The sequence below is a fragment of the Cryptomeria japonica genome, chromosome 8 (assembly GCF_030272615.1).
Source record: "Cryptomeria japonica chromosome 8, Sugi_1.0, whole genome shotgun sequence".
NCBI lineage: Eukaryota > Viridiplantae > Streptophyta > Pinopsida > Cupressales > Cupressaceae > Cryptomeria > Cryptomeria japonica.
The window spans coordinates 452680868-452706020 of record NC_081412.1 but is presented as its reverse complement, the minus strand read 5'-3'; positions in this window follow the sequence as shown (position 1 = coordinate 452706020).

The following is a 25153-nucleotide window of genomic DNA, read 5'->3' as shown; positions in this document are numbered from 1 at the left end:
TTTGAGTCAGTTATCAAAGTGTATGGTGCAAAATATAATGAATGTGATCCTCCTTGAAACTATCTATTGGGGTCTTCAAATCTTGAGTCAAAGATCACCAACCTAAACAATATTGACATAGTGTAGCATTATTTTCACAGGTATTTTCCATGTTCTTTATTTATTCATTTAGCTATTTTTTTAACCATTTTCCTATTTTTCTTTTCTTCATTTAGTTTATCTTTCTCATATTCCTTAATTATTTGATCTTTCATTTACTCTTTTTTGACCCAATTCAAACTTCCATTAATAGTCTTACGACTACCCCTTACAATCTATTTCTCATATCTAATAAGGGGTCAATCAAGATATGCAGTTTTGTTAAATCAACTTTACTATCTTCTCAAAACTATCCTATGTTGTTCAACATCTATGCATCTCTTCTTTTTTGGAATTATTCTTGAAAACATCCCTTATTTAAATCTTTTTATTAAGGATTAATAGGATCATATCTACTTGTTTCATTATATGTATAGTAAAGATGACATTTTTTCTTTAACGCCATAGGAGAAAACTTTGAACCCTTTCTCTTTTATAAACTCTTAAATTATTTTCATAAAATCTATAATTTTCTATATCAAATATAGCATTATAGCATTATAGCATGAATACTACCATATGATTTAATTTTTTGAATAAAAGGGGTAAAAACTTTATTGAAAATCAAACTTTAAAATTAAAAAGAGAACCAGAGCCCCAAAGGCCCAGAAAAGAACCATCAAACTAGCCCCACTTCATCCAACTACATAACCATCCACGTTCTTAGTAAAAATCTTCTACAAGTCCTGAGAGTGATCCTCGGAGAGATGCTCCCAACCTTCAACTTTCCAATCACTACCATGTTTCGAGGCCCACTTTGTCAAACAATCACCTTCTCTATTCCATTCTTGAGGGATGTGGATGAAAGACACCTGCTCCATTAAAGAACTAGTATGGAGAATCTGCTGAACAATCCCTGCCAACTGCCACTGGATCCCATTCACCTTCTGCTCATTCAACAAGTTAACAACAATTTGTGAATCCAATTCACAAATCACCTGCCTTCATCCCAGCTCCCAAGCCTGCTCTAGGGCATAGAGAATTGCAAATCCCTCCATAAAATTATTAGATTGCCTCCCTTTATGCACCAAAAAGAGGAAAACAACCTCCCCCCTACTATTCCTGCCAACACCACCAACTCCAGCAGGGCTTGGGTTACCCCTAGATGAGCCATTAGTGTTAATCTTTATAATCCCATTCTGAGGGGGTATCCACCTTCCCACCCTTTGCACCTTCTTCGTAGCCCATCTACCTCTTCTGACACAAGCTGAGGTAGGAGACAGCTCCTGTAGGCCAAACCTACTCACAATATCTGCCTCATCTCTACTTAGCGAAAAATTCACCTCACATTTAGCTTCCACTGTCTCCCAGATCATAACAATGATCCTATTCCAAACTTGTTGAGCAAACAATCTAACCTCACGAAAGATCCTCCTATTCTTCTCGAGCCAGATCTGTCACAGAATGAAGATGGGCCCAATATACCAGACAATTTGGAGGAAGGAGGACAAGATAGGAGGTCTACCCAAGCCACTTGAGACCTCAACCAGAGAGTCCGTGTGGACACAAGGATGCTTCCACACCCCCCACCAATAATGCCAAATAAGCATAGAGAAGGGACATCTAAATATCAGGTGTGAGGAATCTTCCTCCCCATTACCACACAAAACACAAATAGAAGGGCCCAAGAATCCCTGCTTGCGGATATTGTCCTAGGTTAGACATCTATTCAAAGCCAAAGTCCAAGCAAAGCAATTACACTTCAACCAAGAAACATTATTCCACACTTGTTTCTGCCAGTTCACCTCTCCTCCCTCCAGTCTTTGGTTCAACAATTCCCAGTATCCACTCGCCACAATAAAAACTCCCTTAAGATTTGGATACCAAGCAAGCCCATCCCTTCCCTTGAGGAAGCTACAGTGTCTACTCGCCAAAATGCCATGCAACTTAGCACACTCTTCCTCCATCCCATCAACCAGCCACTCATTAGAAGCCTTCCACCTCTCCAAATCTAGCCAACCACACCTATAAACAACCTTCAAGTCACTCACCCTTGACCATCCTGCCTCCAAAAACCTTTGGCATAGATTCTCAAGGTGAGGAAACTAATCAAGGATGGGCAGATATCCATCCCAAGAATCATTCTAGAAAAGACCCTCTTCCCCCCTTCTGCAAATCCAAAAAAGCCCAGCCTTAATGAGAGAAGCCCCCCTCTTGAGAGTATACTAGATCAATGAGCCCTTTTCCTCAAGTGGATATCTAGGGATTTCCTCCATCAGGATCCTCTGCATATATTTGTTGGCCAAAAGCCTAGCCCAGCCTCGATCCTACTCCACACACCACCTCCAGTACAATTTAGTAGCCGACACTTTCCCAAAAAGAATAGATTGCCTTAAACCAAGCCCCCCTGACTGCTTCGGGCTACACACCAGGTCCGAATTGACCAGAATCCATTTGGAAGAGGAAAGATTGCCTGCCCATAAGAATTGCCTAGCCAGAGAATCCAAAACCTTCAAGAACCACTTATGGGCCACATGAAGCATACATCGATAGATCAAAAGAGCCTGAATCATTGACTGAATCAGTTGAACCCTCCCAGCAAAGGATAGCCATCTATGAGTCTAGTGATCAGCCTTCATGCGAAATTTATCCAAAATACCCTACCAAGACTCCCTAGGAGGGTTGCCAGGAGAAATAGGAATACCCAAATAAATCAAGGGCAGGGAGCCAACTTGGAATCTCAATATAAGAGCAATCCTCCTTTGAATAGTTTCTAGAGTGTTGAAAAAGAGGATAGAATATTTATCCTCATTGATCAACTGGCCTGAGGCCACAAGATAAACATCCAAGACCTTATGCAAATTAGTAGCTTCACTGATCCAAGCCAACCTCGTAAGGGTCGTGTCATCCATAAACTGCAAATGAGACTACGGCTACAGGTCATTAACCCATCTCCAACCCTAAATATTACCTAGACCCACATAATTCTTAATTAGCCTCCCCAGACCCTCAGCCAGAAGAATGAATAAATAAGGTGAGAGAGGATCCCCCTGGCGGAGTCCCCTGGAAGCACCAAACAACTCAGTATGGTCTCCATTGATAAGCACTGAGAAAGAAGTAGACATAACACAACTCATAACCCACTGGACTCACTCATCAACAAAACCAAAGGCCCTGAGGATCTTTTGAAGGAAGGACCACCGAACTCTATTGTACACCTTAGCCATATCCAGCTTGATAAACATAGCTTTTTCCTTGGATGAAGCCATAGAATGAATGGTCTCCGTAGTAATGACCACACCATCCAAAATTAGGCAACCTTCCACAAATCCACTCTGCTCCTCAGAGATAACATTCCCCAAGCACTTCTTCAATCTATCCACCATCAACTTAGAGATGATCTTATAAATCACATTGCAGAGAGAGATAGGGCGAAACTGGCATAGTTAGTCGGCCCCATCACACTTGGGGATTAGAGTAATGAAAGTTGCATTTAACACTCGAAGCATCTGCTTATTCCTTTGGGACTCCTAGACTACATCCAATAAATCCAGTTTGATAATCTCCCAAAAATCTTGAAAGAATTCTATTGGGAACCCATCCGGTCCAGGAGCTTTTCCTTTCCTCATGTGAAAGACAATCCTCTCAAGCTCATCCAACAGAATAGGACACAAAAGCTATTCATTCATCTCCCCCATGACCAGAGAAGGAATGCAAGCAAGAACCTGATTCTCTGCCATCGAATCCCCGGAGAGGTCCTCCTAGAAGAGGGCTTGAAAAAAATGTAACGACTCCCTAGAGATCTCCTGCAAGGATAAGAATTGCTTACCTCTAACGTTAACTAGAATAGGGATGGAGTTTTCATGTCTTCTTGCTTTCACTGAGTTGAAGAAGAAAGTAGTGTTCTTGTCCCCTTCCTTCAGCCAATCAATATGAGCTCTTTGCTTCTAGTATATTTCTTCCCTAAGCTCCCATTCCTCAACCACCTTGATAGCCATATCCTCCTCCCTAAGCAATTCCTAAGGCAGGCCATGCTCTCTAATTTCACTGGTGATCCCATTCAACACAAGTTGAGCAACTTTCTTAGCATGAAAAATATTCCCGAAACCCTGGTAGTTCCACTGTTTAAGCTGAAACTTAACAAATTGTAACTGCTTGGCAAAAGAATACATGGCAGTACCAAAGGGAGGCTTCCCATTCCTCCACCACTCTGCTACAAGAACCTGCAAAGTAGGATCTCGAAGACACATAAGTTGGAATTTGAAAGAAGGAGAGCAAGGAACCCGTGTCGAAGAAGAAACCAGCTTGATGGGCCAGTGATCTGACCCTCTCTAGTCGAGAATCTCAGTACTTGTGGACCACCCCCCACCAATCCAAAAACTAGAGACCAGAAAATGATCCAACCTCTCTGCAATCCAGTACTCTCCCATTCTTCTATTGTTCTAGATGAAAAAACCATTTCCAAGCTTAATGTTAACAAGCTGCAACAAGGATATATTATCCTAAAAAAGGACAGAAGAAGGTTCCAACAACATGACACCCCCCCCTCTTTTCACTCAACTCAAGGATGGCATTGAAATCTCATACCATAATCCAGGGATGAAAAGGGGCCAGCTTTTGCATACAAGAAATATGAGACCATAAGTTTTGCTTACCCTGAAAATATAAAGGGGCATAGATGTTAGAAAAGAAGATGAGTTCCCCAGTCTCAAGACTAGAAATAACCCTAGATAACGAAGATCTAGAGGCAACCCACCAGATAGGGCAAAATATTAAAGGGTTCCAAAGACATGCCACCCCTCCAGAGGAACCAACTGCCCTAACACATTGACACTCGCCTTTCCCCCACCACTTAGGCACTAGACCCATCATACTTTCCACTAAAAGTTTAGTTTCTTGAAAGAATAGGACATTAGGTGAATGATTCCTAATCAAATCCCGAACAACTTTTTGTCTAGGGCCACTATTCAAGCCCTTCACATTCCATGAAAGCACAATCATTTTGGGGGATCAGAAAATTGAGAATCCAAAGTCTTTACTGACCCTGACTCAACCAAGTTATCCCTCATCTATTTGATCTTATCTAGATCCTTCTTTCTGCCAACCTTTGAGCTCTTCTCTGAAGCAATTTTCTTAATATCTTTCTGATGCAGACATAGGAGAGCGAGGGACTTATTACTTTTCACCCCAGCCAGTTCCAATTTCCAATCTATCAGAGAACCCTCCCCCTCAACCAAATTCCCCTCCAAACCAGGGGTGAGTCCCAACTAGACCCCTACAGGCTGGTCCATCTCCATCTGTTGGCTTCCAACCACTAGCAAGGCCTAGGTAGAGTCCTCAATTACACTTTCTGGAGCCCCCCCTGATGCACCTTGATCCAGAGGGGTTAACCCCAGATTTACTTCTTGGTGGTTAAGATCATCCAAGACCTCAAATCTGTTGAAGGAATCCTCCCCTTGTCTCTCCTGTAAGGGCCTCTTTTGTCCTCAGTTCCTGTTCTTTTCCTTAACTGAGACAAAACCATCAGCACCCTCAGCCTCGACCGACATGGTAGCTTTCTCTTTCTCACTATAAATGACCATACTCATAACATAGACGACATCGAAATGCTAAAGTCTCATAATCTAATTGTTGAACCCTTAGAATAAGAGCCTACACATATATATAGCATCTAGCAATGGTCTACTATGATTAATTTCAACACAGATACACGCAAAGGTCATTACCTTCCTCCCCAGGGTTTGCATTGAAGATTTTACTGGCCCCCCAAGAAGAGTAGCAAGCATCCGTAGCACATCCTTTGGACAACATTCCACAAGAAAATGTGGTAGCCAAACCCACACTAAAACTCTATTTGGGAGCTCCTTTGAAGGATTAAACCCCGCATGCCAAGGTTTGATGAACAAACGCACTTGGTTGTAAAAATACGAGCCACCTTCAAAGACCCTATTGCAATCCTCCATGCAATTGAAGGTAACCATGAAATGGTTATTTGTCAACAACATAATCTCCATTTCCCCTTCTAGTGCCCAAGTCCTCTGTGCCCAGTTTTTCAAAAACTGCAAGGACACCCTCATTCTCAAAAACTTGCAGTATAGGGAGTATTTTGAAAAATATTCAATGTCTTCAACTATCATCTCAGGAGGAATAACCAACTTCGGCCTCTCACTACATCTTTGTAGACAACCATTACTCTTCATAATGTGAGAGCTGCCAGCACTCCCAAGCCCAAAATCACATGAGAAAAGATTATTGTTAAAGGTCTTCATACTCTAAAGTGGGGTTTTTGAGCCCACCGCAACATGAAAATCCATGGCTGATGCAACCTGCAAGGCCTCACCACCAACACTCAATACCGGAGTACCAAAAAAATAAAACAAGAGGTCCAAGAACTCACACCCCGAAAGAGCCACACAAGGAGGAACAACACCCAAGGAACTACCCCACTCCAACACCACCAAAAGAAAGGGCCAACCGACACCCCTAGGACCACGGGAAAACCATAGGCCGTAGCAATCCAGAGCCCCACCCCCGTGCAACCTCAAACCTACACCCATGCAGCCATAGCCCCGCCCCACGTAGCCAAAGCCTCGCTTCCAAACCCCCGTAGCTCCCCCCACACCCACAACCGAGCCTAGCACTACCCCCATAACCACTACACTCCCCCAATGCCCAACACAACCCTCCCCTGCCGTACCTTCAACCAAACCGCTCACGAGCTAGTGCCACGAAACCCTAGATCGGCCGCTCAAGCTCCCCTGCACGCATGCCATTCAAAACACTTAGTCCAATACTACCATATGATTCATACTACTTGTTTTTCTTTATTTTATTAAATAATTTTGTCTTCCCACAATCCTTTAATATTCTCTCATATACCATGTTCTCTCTTATAATGTCCTTGTTGTTTTTCTTCATCATCTATATAGAGTTCCACATCTAGCATAACTAAATGGGATGAGTGTGATAGGTCATATTCTTGTGCATAGTTCTAGTACCTTTTTCTATATCTTTCTTGGTTCCTTTTCTCTCTAATTATTTTTTATAGGATTTCTTAGCAAGCCAAATTGCTAGCTCATGTAATTACTCTTCAATTTTTTCACAATTTAATTTTCCCACCAATATATCCATTCTATAGTTTTTTCTCAGTTCTTGATCTTGAGCTTTACTCTTTAGAGATAAGAAAAATTATGTGATATATTATCTCACTATTGATTTTTAATGGAGACATCTATGTTGAATTTTTATTCTATTTATGTTTTCATATTTATTATTATATTATGTACTATTTCCACCAAAAACTCTGGTGTCACCTCATCAAATAAATATGGGATAACAATAAAGAAAGTTAGCATAGCTTGCAAAATGATCACATTGTTGGTTGTGATAGCATAGATATATTATTTTTTTATTTTAAAATTTTTTCCTTCCATTTAGATTGATCTATATAATTTCATCCTATCCATAACATATTTCTCCTTTTAATTTTCCCTTCTTCGATGCTATTTCTCTCCTTATTACTGTTTTTTGAAGTTCTTCCTTCTCAACTTCTCTTTTGTAGGTTTTCTTCTACAAATTTATCTTACACCTTTTTAAAAAAATCATTAGAGTGTAATGATTTTTATTCTTTCTTATTTTACCTTCTTTTTTTCATCAATTTCATTTTTTCCTCTTTGCCCTTTTGATTACTCATGTTTACTTGTATTTCTACTTTATCTTATTTCTATGAAGGTGTCCTTTGTTGTACACTATATACTTCCTTATACTATATTGTTAGTGCATGTTCCTAAAGATTTTTTTCTTTACCTTTAATTCAATTTGGGAGACTTTCTTTTTAGTTCATCTACGCTTATAGGTTTCCTCATCCAAAAATCCTTTATATCAAACTTTTAATTCTTTTAGTAGTGTGGTTTCACTACTCAAAACCATCCTTTTATCCTCCTAATGTTTTTCTATCTTTCCTTTCTTATATCTACTTTTTGCCTTGTTCTAGTGAAATCAATAGATTTATACTAGGGGGTTCTTGGGTGAACCCACAATAGTGGGTTACACTTTTTCGGACGAATTTTTTTGATTCTTTTGTCTAAAACTTGATTTTAGCCATGTTCTATTGAAACCCCCTTCAATCAAATGTAAAAAATACATTCGATTGAAACCCACTTCCGATCGAATGTAAAAAAGACATTCTATCAGAACCCACTTCTGATGGACCCCAAAAAATCATAAAATGCAAAATTTTGCATTATGGGGCTCGATACAAGGGGGGTAAGATCAAACCCTAGGGGGTTAGATCAAAACCCCTTCGATAGAAAATATCTTCTATCGAACCTGCTTGGTTTTGGACTCCCCCCAATCCTCTCATGGTTTCTAAAGATTTTTGTCCTTCAAAGCTCAAATTGGGGGCTCAAATGGACAAATTTTGACAAATCCAAATACTTGATAGTAGTACTTGAAGAAAACTTTCTAATGACTATTATTTTAATATATAAAGAGTTTATTGTGTTTTTTTATAGATTAACTAAACATAGGTTTCATATTGAACATCAACTTCCTAGTTCAATGGTTATGGAAAAATAGTAAAGAAGTGAAAAAACATTCTGAAAAATATTTGTGCAATAGGTATTGAAGTCTTATTTCCAACAAAAAAAAAATAAAATTGAATTTGGATACATACACAACAAGTTATGATCACCAAAATGAACATATGTCAAAATTACAGTTAACTCGACTTCAAAACTTAATAAGATATGAAATTTTGAAGATAATGTTATGAAACCAATTGGAAACATTATATATGAATGTTAGAAAACTAAATTCGAAAGAATCACATTCATATCTATTTTAGAAAAAATGTTATGCCATACCAAATTAGCATCATTCTTAAAAAATGTTGTTTTTTGCAAAAAACTAGTTTTCGAGGGAGATAAAAAAATGAAAATAAATAGATTCAAAAAAATTTGAAAAAAATGTATTTAGAATCTACACACAAAATGTCACAAATCACTAGTTCACATCATCTACAAATTCCTTATGGTTTAGCAGTAATAAGTGTTTGAATGTGAGGTTTTTTCTGAAAATGAAAATTGAAGTGTCAAAGTTGGAAAAAAAAGTGTAACCCACTATTGTGGGTTCACCCTCTTACATAATTATTCCTATTTTACCTCTTCTTTCTTATTTTGAAGCTTCTCTATAGCATCTTCCTAAGACTTTTTATCTATACATTCCATCCAACTACCAAATCTCATAACATTGGGATAATTGAGGAGTGTAAGGAAAGTATTTATATTGTTTTCTAAGAATAAACCATTAGTTTTATATATAATTTATGGAACCAAAAATTTCCTAGGTTCGAGAAACTTAAAATGAATACAATTTATGTTCATCATAATTACTTTTCTTCCTACAATTTATTTATAATAACAAATATGATTGTTTCATTCTCTTGCATTTGAGAGAAAAAATTAATAAGAAATAAATCATACCCAATCATATATGGGGAGGTTATTGGGAAGCTATTGATATTGTCTAGGATTTGGCTTTCTATTGGTTTGTGTATTCTCTAAATACATTTCCTCATCCTAGATAGCTCACTCATAAAGGGCAATGAAATACTATAGACCCACACTTGAACTCAGTATGGTTTTTCTTTGTTTTGAGTATAGTATCCTTTAATTTTTTTCTAAGGATCTAATAAAGATTTCATTTCTTGTCCTTAATGACCATTTCATGTGTTGTGAAGATACATATATTTTTCATTGAATCATTACTATTTATGAATTAGATCTTGTATGATAAAAAAATATTGTGCACTTTACTCCATGGTTGTAAATTTTCTTTACTACTAAACTATTAGCATAATATGTTATTTCTATCAAAATTGTGATCTATTTATTCTCAAATGTGTTGGGTAGACCTTTCTTGATCCCAATTACCTAGAAGTACCTTGTTTGCATTCTTTTTCATATAATATGGCTAGACAAGTTACATAAAATATCCATCAATTTAGCTCAAAATAAATATTTATTGACTTATATTCATCAAGCTAAATTTTGGAAATTACTCCCAAGGATTTGGGAAGTTAACCCTCCCAATGTTTTTGTATTGTTCCAAATATTATTTAAATTGGAGATTATTCAGGGATAATTAGGGTTTCACTCTACATTAAATACTTAGAACTGCATACATTACTACTCCTAACATTCATGACAAACTTCATTCTAGGTTTCTCTCAATTTCCTTAGAACTTCATTTTCCATAATATATATTTCACTTCAAGAAATTTATACATTTTGTAACTCTTGACATTACTTAATTTTACTACTCATTCTATAAATTTAGGTCACCTAACTTTTCTATGACAACCTTATCCTAAAATAATAAATTTTCCCTAGATTTTAACTCTTTGAATAACTCATTTCACTTAGCACACTTATCTTTCAAGAAACTTATGGATACTCCCACTTATTATATATAAATTTTATCATCATTTATTTCATAACTTATTTTCCTTTTATTCCTCCATTCGTTCTTCATTTAAATTTTATAGGCATTTCATCCTTATGCAGAGAGTGAAAATCATTCATAAAATAAGCATAGAATACCATGATACATGTATTTTATGTGGTGTTTTTTGCACACATATTCTTGGTATCGAGTCACTCACTAAACCTTTTATATAATCTCTCTTTAGCCAAGCTTCATTCACCTAGTCATTTATCAACTCAGTATTCATTAGTTTGGTAAATATAGCAAGACACGTGCTACCACATCTGGAGTCTTATTATTTCTTGTGTTATTTTTCATCTACTAACACTACATCTCTATGTTCATGTTTTATAGCTCTAGTTTTGTAAAATTTTAAGGCCTTTTATCTCTTCTTCATTTTAGTGATCACGACATATGATACTATGCATGCCACATATAGATCTTCCTTTTTTTCAAATTTTCAAATTATATTTTGACCCTTAATAGACATTTCGTCACTTTTGTAACAAGCTTATCTCCATATTAAACTATCCATGATGATTACATTAGACTAGCTTTTAATGACTATTTTTGCTACATCTAACTTTCAATTATTAGAACTTTCTTTTAGCTATGTTATCATTATTAGGGATATACTTTTATCAAAATAACTCTAATATTATAATTATAGACTAATGGATCAAATCATAAATTTACACCTACTAGCTAATGGTTGTATCGAATATTTTTTGTATTATTCTTGGTCTAGTTGGTTATCTTTGAGGGGAAAAGTGGTAAAACATGTTGAAAGCCTAAAGGAAACTTGATCAAAGGTGGCTCATATGAATCATCTTCATTAAACCCCATCCTACCACTAGACACCATGCAATGACATGTGAGTGTGTTGACTAGGATCACTCAAAGCTATTTGAATTTGAATTTGTTCATTTTTTCATTTTATATTCTTGACCCAATAGTTGTAGTGACTTGTGTTCTTTAACTCATTCAATTTAGACAAGAATTATTTTTTGTAATTTTTTATAATCAATCTTTACTCACATATCAACGTTAACTATCACTCAATTAAACATACTTTTGTTACAATTATATTCCATATATAAATTTTTACTTTATAATATTTTTTAATAATTTAAACTAATAGAAAACCAAATGAATTTTTTTGGTCCTTATCTTCACAATGATATCAAACATTTAGTCGAGGAAAAAATCACCTTATCAATACATACCAAACATCCACAAGTTTCAATGAAATTAAGGAAATTCAATTTTTATACATATAGACAAAAGAAAAGAAATTGGACATAATTATAATAAAAAAACAATAATTTATATCTATTGATTCTGAATACATACAGAATTGAATTTGGTCATCTTATTGAAGATTTCCAAAGCAACAATCGAACTTTTATACACACTTTTTTATTCTCATTCTAGAACACGTCCATCCTAAATGATCTTCATTATTTGCAGAGAAGGATATAACAAGGTTTATTGGACGGAAATACCAGAAAGGGAAAAGTATTTAAATAAATGGCGGGAGTAGCGAGTGGATCAGCGTATGTTTTCCACGGCCACTAATCGTATTTAATTTAAATTATGTGTTTTTATCTGTATAAATTCATACTTACAAATCGATATTTCAAAAACGGGAAGTACGCGGAGGATCGTCATTTTCAGAGTTCACAAATTTGTTCTTACGTATGGAGGTTCATTTTCATGGATGGGATATACTGTAAAGAATGGAATTTTTGAACTTTATATTGAAAATAATACTTTGAAATTATTTTCAGTTTGTTCGCTTATCCTTTCTTTATGTTTACTATAGAATCATACCTTATTAATGTATCTTGTTTATTTATAAATATTTTATATTGTTATTATATGTTGTTTTACATATGTGGTATAATATATTATTTTTTATAGTTTCATAAAGTGTAGAAACATGTTTCTAGTTTGTATTGTTGTGTAGAGACATGTTTTTAGGTTGTATGGTTGTGTGGGGACATGTTTTTAGGTTGTATGGTTGTGTGGGGACATGTTTTTAGGTTGTATGGTTGTGTAGGGACATGCTTCTAGGTTGTATACTTCCATGTGATTTATTCTTCTTGTTTCTCTTTATTCTTTTAATGCTCTCTTCCTGTGTAATCCTTGAATATTCTTTCCCATGTCCTAATCTCTCTTATCATGTCCTTGTTCTTTTGTTTCATCATCTATATATGGGTTTCCATTTCTAGCATAACAAAATGGGATGAGTGTGCTAGGTTATTCTTTCATAGTTAGTCTCTCTCTCTCTCTCTCTCTCTCTCTCTCTCTCTCTCTCTCTCTCTCTCTCACACACACACACACACACACACACACACACATCAATTCCTTTGGGCTCTAATTATATTTTATTCAGTTGCTTAGCAACCAAATTAATCTATGTAACTATTGCTTAAGTTTTTCATGATTTATTTTTCCTACTAATATGTCCACTCTATGGTTTGTTCTCAATTCTTGGTCTTGAATGGATTGTACTTGAGCTCTACTCTTTAGAGAAAAGTTAAATTATGTTATATATTCTTCCACTATTGATGTTTAACAAAGACATCTATCTTGAATGATTCATCTATTTTTGTTTCCAAATTTACTTTTAGCTTGTGTACTAGTTCCACAAAAAACTTTTTTGTCAGCGTATCAAATGAATATGGGCTACCTAAGAAGAAAATTAGCATATAACTTGCCAAATGATCACATTATTCGTTGTGACTTGGAATAGGGATATTATTTTTCTACCTTAAGAGTTTTTCCTTCTATTGATAACAATCTATATAATATCATTTGTCCATATCATCTCCCTCCTGTTTTTCTTTTGACAATATCACTGTTATTACTCTTTTTGAGGCCCTTCCTTCTCAACTTCTATTTTGTAAGTTTATTTCTAGAACTTTCTCTTTCTGTTCTTTCAAATAATCATTATAGCATACCAATAGTATTTTTCCTTTATTCTTTTAGTTTTTTGTCAACACATACACTTTTTCTCTTTTGACCTTTTGATTACTTATGTTCATTAGTGTTTCTAGAATTTCTTTTATTGATGAAGGTGTCCTTTCTAGTAGACAATATATACTTCTACTATTTTGATAGTGAAAGCTCATCATTATTGCTTTTCTTTCCTTCCAATTAATATTTGGGACACTTTCCTTTTAGTTCCCCTACACCTATAGATTTCCTCATCCATGAGTCCTTTATTTCAAAAAAAAATTAGTGGTGTAACTCCACTTGTCAAATCTATCATTTTTATCATTTGAGGATTTATCTCTCTTTCCTTAATTATATCCTCTCTATCTCATGTGTTAGTTATATCAATTGTTTAATAGTAGGTGGTTTATGCATCTTTTTATTCTATTTTACTCCCTCTTTCTTATTTTGAATATCTTTTGTAATATATTTATTATCCTTTTTATCTATATGTTCCATACAACTATCAAATCTCTTAACCTTGGTATCGTTGGGTAGTGAAAGGAAATTCTTCAAACATGTAGTGTTGCAGTTAGAACACTTTGTGTGTGAAGCGACCACCAAGGTTCAAATCCCTGTTGGGTCGTTGAGCTCGCGAATTTGAACAAGTGAAGTGTGGGGATGAGGTCCCTTGTTTGTGGCCTCACCGGTTCATAGCTCAGGGTCAAAAGCGTTTCTCGTGGAGCCAGAGGGCATGTCATGCCAGCATCACCGGTCACATTAAAAAGTTTACCAGGCATAAATTTAAAAAAATAAACAAAAGGGTAATGAAAGGAAATTATTTTTAGTGCTTTGTAAGAATGAATCTTTAGCTTCATACAAAAGTCATTGATCCAAAAAGGTCCTAGGTTTAACAACCTTAAAGTGAATATGTTTTATGTCTAACATAAATATTTTTTTCCTCTAGAAATTTTAATTTTAATGCCAAATATGATCTTCTTCTTTTCTTGAATTTGAGAGGTAATATATTTATTAAATAGAAATCATACCCAATTATATAGAGAGAAGTTATTGGGAAGCTATGGATATGGTTTAGGATTTGCCTTTGGATTTGGGTCTACATAATTTCATCTCATCCAATGACCTTGCCTATGTATCCATTTAAGGGAAGAAAGAGGCTTCGTACTTTTCCCTTTAATGTTAGAGGGATTTCATTCTCTCCTCTTGCATAAGATCTTTTATTTTTCTTTAAACCAAGATTACTTATCAAAATTATATCAATCATAATATAGCAATAACCAATTGCGATCAAGTAAGACACAAACATACACTATTACTCAAGGGTCGTATCCTTTAGCATTTTCCCCAAATCCATAAAAACTAACTCAAGCAAGCTTCCCATAATCACATGCTAACTGGCTCACACATATCACACACATGATGACTAGCTCTAGCTTACGTCACATATACATAATGACTATCTCTAGCATACCTCTGATATTTCATAGGGAATAGATTCAACATATGCCACTCATATATAGTGACTAGCTTCAACAAGCTTCACATACTTAGTGACTAGCATAAACATAGTGAGAGACTGACATATCCATAATGACTAACTATCACTTTTTCATAGTGCATCCCAAATAAAAGGAATGTTGCTCCCTATGCACTACATCAAGGGTCACATTCTTTTGCTTGGTCTTCTACACCAACAAGTAGGAGAGGATAGGATTTGATGTATCCCATTCTACACCGAGTGTCCATCCCCATCTCGACGAGGTCAAGAATACCATTTCCATGTCATGATGTACCCAAAATTATATTATTATATTTTCTCAATTATTACCTACCTATTCTTCATTAGAAATTATCTTCTCTGCAATGCATTGGACCACTAAGCAACAAGAACATCCATCATTAGCATGCAACTGGCCCCTAAGCCTACATGCTCTTTATGGAATTTATCCAATACCTTAGATCAATGTAGGATATCTCTCACCTACATGCATATGGTTGTATTCATCCACTAACTAGGTGGTATGACTGATAGTCTACCAGCATAGTACATTCCTTGACTACTATCAATCTTGAGCAGATAAGCTTATCGTATGTGGGTCTTAGGATTTATTCTTTGGTGATCACCTTAGATAGAGAGGACTAGTCTACAAGTTAGAGGAATACAATCCTCTACATTCCATCTATTATCATAAAAGTTAGCACCTATACTTAGCTTAGGACTATAACTGGAAGAGAAGTTCCTAATTTAGAATAATTAGATCACAAAGGACTGATCTAAGAGTATATACACAAAGTCTAATGGGTATAAGATAAAATTTCACAACCGCATAGGATCACTTGGTTGCCACATAAGATGGACTCTACTCAATAGATAAACTATCTGACTATAAGGTAGTCGACCTCATGAATTCATTCAACTCACTATTCAAAACACAATAAGTATTAAATACTAATGGTTGGGTTTTCATATCCCTTTCATAATGATCTAGTACCCACTTCGACCTCACTTGAAGCCTAGTGAAGAGAGAAGGACAAAAAAATTAGGAACAACCCCATAATTTTATGAGTTATCCCTCCTAGATCCTTACCATATGGAACTGAGGTCACAAGAACATCCTTAAACCAAGGATCACCTACATTCTCACTTCCAAATGGATCAAATTTACATGTAGTTCTACTTACAAGGACTCTCTTAAAGGATGCTTATGCACAAGTTCCTATAAGCATAGTTTCATTTTCATGTTGTAAGGTTCATTTTAGTGATTTCAACTATTAATAGCACTTAAAAAATATAGAGAGAAAGGCAACTCTTTTTCTATAGAGAGAACGTCTATTTGAAATCCATATAATAAACTCTATATTGAGGTTTCATGCTCAAGAGGTCAATAGATATTCGGTAATAATATAAAGCCTTTACCCCAATACCTAAACACCATTCTAGAATTATATAGGATGTCTAATTATTCCATTAAGCAAGGAGGGTGAAACGACATTGAACTAATTTATTTTGCCTATGTTGCCGCTACTATATAAATTTCCCAAAATGGTCACATAATTATGTGTATCATGTTTTCTTCTTAGTATAGATCTACATTTGATATTTGTAGTATCATAAGTATCTAAAATCTCAATATTTACTGAAATAAAAGATACATTGATAATGACCTTAAGAAGAATGAATAGTAACTATTTGATATGGACATAATTTATAAATTATGGGCATCATATTCCCAGATAATATTTAGCATAACACCAAGCTTGCTAAGAACCCTTTACAATATGGAAATCTAATTTCAAGATGGTTGTTAAGATCCACAATACGTTTCATAACTATGGGATAATATCATACTGATTACTTAAACCTTTGAGGCCACTTGTGGCTATAATATTTTACGTTGACTACACCCCAATATATTAAATTTACTCCATTTTATGAAAGATGGTCATCAACAAGAAATCATTTATTAAAGTAATGCATTGAATGTGGTCATGGATACATATTCAATGTGACCAAGTTCCCTATAACTAAGGTTTTATTAAAGTTTCCTCCCAACCAATAGCACTCAACATTAATTTAGCAAACCATATCTAACTCCCAATTTAGTAATCGATATGACAACACCTCCCTTAAAGATATGGTGGCCTCTAATAGTTTTACCTATTATTATTATTCTTAAATTAACTTGAACATCCTAAAGTTTGTCTTATCAACATAGCGACTCAATATTATAACTGAACACATAATTACTTTGATACCCAAAGTACACTTCCATTATTTATTGGTTGGCATAGCTCAACTTAACTAGAACCTTTTATTTATTATAGCCATATACAATGTTAATATACCAAAATTTGTAGAGGTAATAGTTATATGGGGGCAGAGAAGGATAGAATGGAACCGTCATCATGAAAGCTATGGGAGAAAAACAAGGATCTATGAAAAAAAGTTGTGGATGGCTGTTTGGAGCCATATGTTAGAAAAATTTATGGCTAGGACCACAAGCTAACAGAAAAGTTTGTGAAAGGTTGAATTTATATATTTGAGAGATTTAAATTCTTTGTTTAATTTTTTTTTAAATATCCTTATTTATTTTAATAATTATTATATTATTACTATAATAGTATTACATAAAAATAATTTAAATAATTGATTAATTGATATCATTTATTAAATCAATGAAAAATACGAATTAAGAGTGTTTATAGCTAAGATTTAAATTTATCTTCTCTAATGTAAAATTATATTTCTTAATCCAAAAATATCTATAAAAATAACTTCCTATGATTTTCTTGGCACCTTAGAGAGAATAATCTAACTTGTATGTGCATTATGATAGAGAAGTTTCAGCATATTTGAAATAATTGTTTAAAAGAATAAAATATTTGCATACTTAATATAATAACTGTGTATGGTGAAAATGGATAATGGAACAATAATATTGAAAGACTAAATGAATTCAACCATAAAACCCTAGCCTAACAACAACAAAGATCCACCACAAAATATGAAGATTACCTAAGACAATGCAAATCAACAAAATCACAAAGATTATACCATCACATGTCCAATAGGGTTTGAATATCCATTCTTCCTATCTCCATTTTATATTTGCTCTTAGCTTTTATGTGTGCACAAGAGCTCAACAAAGAACACTATATTAAATGTGGTTGCTAGCTTGATAGCAAAAGGATTGATTGCATATGAAATTTCGAAAGCGTAGTTGATGGTTGATAACGAAGGAATCATCCTCTTGTATAGAAAACACTATAAGAAATGGAGGGATAAGATTAAGAGGTGTAAAAGATAGATGGCCAGCTAGGATTAAAGGGTAAGTAAAGGAAATAAGAAAATAATGAGAGGGTAGGTAGCGTAGGAATTAAGAGATGAATGACATGTGTCATAGGTAGAAAAGGCTAATGAATTAATTAAATAAATAAAGATTCATTTAATTAATAGAAGAAGTAGGATCAATTAAATAAATGAAATATTTATTTAATTTAGGAAAAAAGGATAATTTAAATAAATAAATGTATTTAATTAAATGAGGGAAAAGGCTAGAAGAGGATAAATCAATTAATTAAATAAATAAAGATTTATTTAATTAATAGAATAATTAGACTTAAATAATTAAATAAAATAAAAAATATTTATTTAATTAGACACGATAATTTTAGGTGTCTACATTTTGCCTCTCTTTGAGACAATGCAGCTTGTCACGTTGGCTCAAATAAGATAATATGAACTGATACAAAGTTGCCCCAAGATGGGAATGATATGCCCCTCGAGAGATTGGATTAAAATGTCTAAAAATATAGTAGACAATCTCTCAATAAGAAAGAAATGCTAGAAAGGACTGACCAGATAGGATAGAGGGACAGGGTCATGGGATAAAGAAGACTGATTCGGGAGACTAGGGCTAGGGTAGTCTATAAGATAGACTATGAGGGAAAACATCCTCATTGTCATCCACACACCTTAGAGATCAGAGTGGAGAGAGAGTAGAGAGTAGTCAACAACGATGGCATTGGTGCACAGATTCAATCCTGTTCATTTATATCAAAGGCTAGTAGATGCAGGAGAGCCGGTGAGTACCACAAAACCTCCTTGTACCTTGTACCTTGTTGCATTAATTGTTGTCATACATGGACGCTAGGTATGTAAATAAATGTATATATTAGGTATGTCTAAGAAATTTGTCAAGTGGGGAAAAAGACAGGAAGGCGCATCTGCATTGGTACTAGGCACGTATGGGTAGGTTAGGCGTGTCTATGTCGAATTGAAACATGTCTATAGTTTGAAAGGCATCTATGTCAAATGCGAACGTGTTTATGTCTTCAAGGTCGAATCGACAGTTCTGTGATAAACATACGTCATTGATTGGATAAGTTGCTGAGAGGATACACTCAAATAGGTCCTCTAGGGAAGACTAGGATAATAGACAGGGCTGGGATTGATAATTCTATGATAGAACATACATTGCCAATCAGGAAACTGCTCAAGAGGATACACTCAAGCAGAGGCCCTAGGATATGATAGAGCGAGACACTTTTTTGATGAACAAGGAGTACCATAGAAATTAACAACTATGTGATATAACATACATTGTCAATTGGATTAGGTGAAAATTGACAATTCATTGATAGAACACACGTTGTCAATTGGATAAGCTACTAAAGAGGATATACTCAAGTAGGTGCCCTAAAAGATAAGATAAAAGCAGTACTTTGTGATGAACTAGGATTACCACTTGAAATTGATAATTGCGTGATAGAACATACATTGCCATTTGGATTGTTTGTTGGATTATAAATTTTTCCAATACTGAACACAAACGTGCCTCTATACTTCATAGACGTGGTTACCCAACACAGACATGATTAGATACTACACAGACGCATTTATGAAAATATTGTGAATACAACTTGCTATGATGACACAAATGTGTTTATGTCCTACACAGATGTAGTTACAGGACACATACACATTTCTATCAGACATGGACCCGTTTAGAAGACCTGAGTGCAATTTTTCCAATTTGTGAATTTGTTGTTGTGACCAAATCTAAATTTGTGACCATTTTTCATGACAAGAGGACACAATGTGGATGAGGTCTCTATGTTTGCAAGTGTCTGGACTCAAAATGACTCAAAGAAAAGTGTGTTGTTTGATGTAAAAATGTTTTCCATACACCTAAAGGTACACAAGACACAATGTTTTGATGTTTGATCTTGAACGTTTAAATGTTTAAAAGAAAACAAGCATAATTATTATGGGTGGCCAGGACAATAGTTGTTGATCCCACATGGGATTTCCCCTGAGGCTACACTATTCAAAGTGGATACTTAGATGTTTGACCCCACTGGCTCCACCCTCGACACTCACTTCTCTGGGGTAGCCAAGCACCAGTCCCCACAAAAACTGCCCATGGCAAACTTTGTATCTCTACTAAGAACCGTATGTGTGTGGGCAACTCCAAATGTCCCACCTCCTACCCCAACAACTAGAAGGATTTAGGCTTTTCTAAAACAAAGAGGTGCTAGTAAGGGCATCCACTCATGTGGTCCTACATGCGACACTTTCAGCTCTATAAATACAGAAGGCTCCCAGCCTATAGGGATTGTGTCCTACTATTGATCAAATAAATTTGATCAAACAGGTTTATGGGGAGACATAGTGTTGGTATGAACTAACCAACACACATTACCCATGGCTTTCACCATGGATACTATTATTTATAGTTGTTTGGAAGAGGGGGGTTTTCCTCGCTACCATTTGGGTCATTCCCTCCTCACTAGTAGTCCCAGTGACCACATGGGGAGGTAGGTCCTCTAGAGATTAAACACAAAGAGCCTATTGCTCAAGGCACAAAAGAAACTAGTTCAATTTTAGTGCACCAATTGAAGTGTTTGCTAATCTATGAAAACAAGGCACACAATGATAATAAAAAGAAAACCCTTGCCAAGATCCTACAACAAAGATTTGTAAGTAGTTTGGGTTGTTTCAAATGATTACCCCTTTCCGCAAGCACAAAAGTTAAGTAAATTTTAGATCCAAAAGACTTTGTGAAATAGGGGCCTTCAACAAGACGTTGTTTGATAGATTCAAATATCTGATTTTCCATGAGTTATTTTCCATAACAAAAAATAGACCACCTATACAATTTCAAGACATTTCCAGAAACGTAACAAAATCCAAAAAAATTGGTAATTTGCTCCAAAAATTAATTTTTTATGAAAAATCATAAAAAATGAAACATTGATCCAAAAAATCTGTATTTTCTAGTGGAAACTCTTGATAGTCTTCGGAACCTTCATAAAAAATTGCTTCAAAAATTCCAAGTAGTTTGTGAGATATGATCAAAACAATGCAAATCCCTAATTTTTAAAGATCCGATTTTTTATGAATTATTTTGCATCAAAATTAAAATCACAAATAATAGATCCCATGTATAATTCTGAGAGCTATTAAAACTATAAACAAATTTGAAACATTCACTCATTTTCTCTCAAAATTATTTTTTTATGAAAATGCATAAACAATTTAGTGAAAATTTAAATATTCTATAACAAATCTGATTTTTTAACAAAGCACTTCAGATATTGTTCTTGACCTATGATAAAAAATTGATGCCAAAATTCAAAGTCATTTGTGAGATCTGAACAAAATAATGAAAAACCCTAATTTTTAAAGATCCAATTTTTAAGGAAACATTTTGCATCAAAATTAAAATCACAAAGAATAGATCCTATGTATAAATTTGAGAAATTTTCAAAAATATAAGAAAATGCAAAAAAATCGCTCATTTTCTCTCACAATTTATATATTATGAAAATTCATAAATAATTCATAGAAAATTCAAATATGCTCCAAAAACTCTGAATTTTGGATTGCAAGCGCTTGATACTGTCCCAAACCTGCAAACAAAATTTGGTGCAAAATTTCATAGCCCTTTGTGAGATCAGATCAGATCTCTCTAAGATCTTGATCTTTTGTCCAAAACCCTAGTTGCATAGAGTTATTCTCCAAATCATTTTACAAAACAACAATATAGGGTTCCAAAATAATAGATCTAACAAAAATACATGTCCCACTGGGGGTTCCAAAATGTGTATGGTGAAAATGGATAATGGGACAATAATATGGAAAGACTAAATGAATTCAACCACAAAACCCTAGCCTAACGACAACAAAGACCCATCATAACATATGAAGATTACCTAAGACAATCCAAATCAACAAAATCACAAAGATCATACCATCACATGTCCAATAGGGTTTGAATCTCCATTCTTCCTATCTCTATTGATCTTGCTTGATATATTTGCTCTCAGATTTAATGTGTGCAGAAGAGCTCAACAAAAAATGGAAATGCAGTTGATAGCTTGATAGCAAAACGCTTGATTGCATATTTAAGTTTGAAAGCATAGTTGAGGGTTGATAATGAAGGAAGCATCCCCTTATATAGAGAGCACTGTAAGAAATGGAGGGATAATATCAAGAGGTGTAAACGATAGATGGTCGGCTAGGATTAAAGGGTAAGTAAAGGAAATAAGAAAATAATGAGAGGGTAGGTAGTGTAGGAATTAAGAAATGAATGACACGTGACATAGGTAGAAAAGGATAATGAATTAATTAAACAAAAAAAGATTCATTTAATTATCCTTAAACCCACAACACAAAAAGATGCAACCCAGCTCTGCATAAAAGCCCACTTAAATAAGGTCTTCAAATAGAGTAAAGGAGCCCAAATCAACAAGGCACAAGGATTGTGTAGATGGAACCTAGTGGTAGGGGTCACAACAAACACCCACAAAGGCTTCACAATCACATAGAGTAGGGAAACATAAAGACTTTGGGTGTAGAGCGAGGTCATCACAAACACAATCTAAATACACCTATCATTGGAGAGGTACCAAAGATCTTCCAAACACCTTAGAGACTTGGAAATAATTATAGGATATAGGGGTGTCAAAACAGGGGGCAGGGAAAATTCAATCCTAAAGAGAAAAATAAAAGAACCATGCCTAAAATTGGTGGAAACATCAACTTTGAAACTCTCACTAAAACTAGGACAAGGCAGAATGAAGAAAATAGGAGGAAAAACAAACTACTATATAGAAGTAGGATGCACACCATGTGAAGCATCACCATTAGACATGGGGCCCATACAACTTACATGAACAAACAATAGCCTAAACAGAAGCCACCCACCAAAAAAATCATACACACAAGACAAAAAAGGAAGGAACCCATCACATCAACTTACGTAGGTAGAGGTACAGACCAGGAAGAAAGAATCCCCATTTGCCAATAAGCCTCTACCCAAAAAATCCATGAAAGGCAAGGAAAAATAAAATCCATTCCTATCACTAGAATACAACCAAACCACCATAGATGCAATAGAAAACAAAGCCTTGAAGCCCCCTATTAGCATTTGCCTAACCATCCCACTTTGCATCTTCCCTTGTGTCTCCCTCACCTACTAAAACTCTAGCTCTAATCCTACTACTGCTCCTGCTCCCCATTTTTTTGCATCGTTTTCTTTATTTAGTTTATCTTTCTCATATTCCTTAATTATTATATCTTTCATTTACTCCTAAATTGACCCAATTCAAACTTCTTCATATCTAATGAGAGGTCAATTAAGATATCTAGTTTTGCTAAAACACTTTTACTATCATCTCAAAACTATCCTTTGTGATTATACATCTTTGCATCTCTTCATTTTTGGAATTATTCTTGAAAACGTCCCTTATTTTCATATTTTGAATAGGGATTAGTAGGTTCATATCTACTTGTTTCATTATATATATGGTAATGATGATATTTTACTTTAGTATTAACATACCTTGAACTTTATATATTAAATAATAATTTAAAATTATTTTCAGTTTGTTTGCTTATCCTTTCTTTTAAGTATTAACATACCTTGTTTATTTATAATTATTCTACATTGGTATTATATTTTGTTTTACACATGTGGTACATTATATTAATATTATAGTTTCACAAAGTGTAGAAGCACATTTTTAGCTTGTATGGTTGTGTAGAGACATGTCTCTAGGTTGTATAGTTTTGTGGGGACATGTTTGTAGGTTGTATAGTTGTGCAAAGATATATTTAGAGGTTGTATACATCCACGTGGTTTATTCTACTTGTTTCTCTTTAGTTTAATACTCTCTCTCCAAATAATTCTTTAATATACTCTCTCATGTCTTAGATTCTATCTTATGATGCCTTGTTCTTTTCCTTCATCATCTATAGATGGGTTTTCACTTCTAGCATAAGTAAATGGGATGAGTGTGCTAGGTTTTTATTACATAGTTGGTATCTTTTTCTCTCTCTTTCTTGGATCAATCCCATTAGCCACTAATTATTATTTTTTCACTTGCTTGGCAACCAAATTGTTAATTTACATGACTATTGATTAAGTTTTTCATGATTTATTTTTCCTACCAATACCTCCACTCTATGGTTTGTTTTTGAGCTTTACTCTCTAGAGATAACTTAAATTATGTTATATATTCTAGTTGTATTGATGTTTAATGAAGACATCTATCTTGAATGATTCTTCTATTTTTGTTTCCAAATTTATTTATAACTTGTGTACTAGTTCCACCAAAAACTTCCTTGTCACCTTATCAAATGAATATGGGCTAACTGAGAATAAATTTACCATATAACTTGCGAAATGATCTCATTACTCATTGTGATATTGAATAGGGGTATTATTTTTCTACCTGAAGAGTTTTTCCTTATGTTGATAACTATCTATATAATTTCATCTTGTCCATAACATCTCCCTCCTATGTTTCTTTTCCCAAGCTCACTCTTATTACTCTTGTGGAGGCTCTTCCTTCTCAACTTCTATTTTGTAATTTTCTTTCCATGACTCTCTTTCCATTCATTCAAATAATCATTATAATATACCAATTCTATTTTTCCTTTCTTCTCTTATTTTTTTGTCAACAATTACACTTTTTCTTCTTTGAACTTGGGATCATTACGTAGTGTAAGGAAAGCCTTTGTAGTGATTTCTAAGAATGAATTATTAGCTTCATATAGAATTTGTGGATCCCAAAGTGTCCTAGGTTTAACAACCTTAAAGTGAATATGATTTATGTCTAA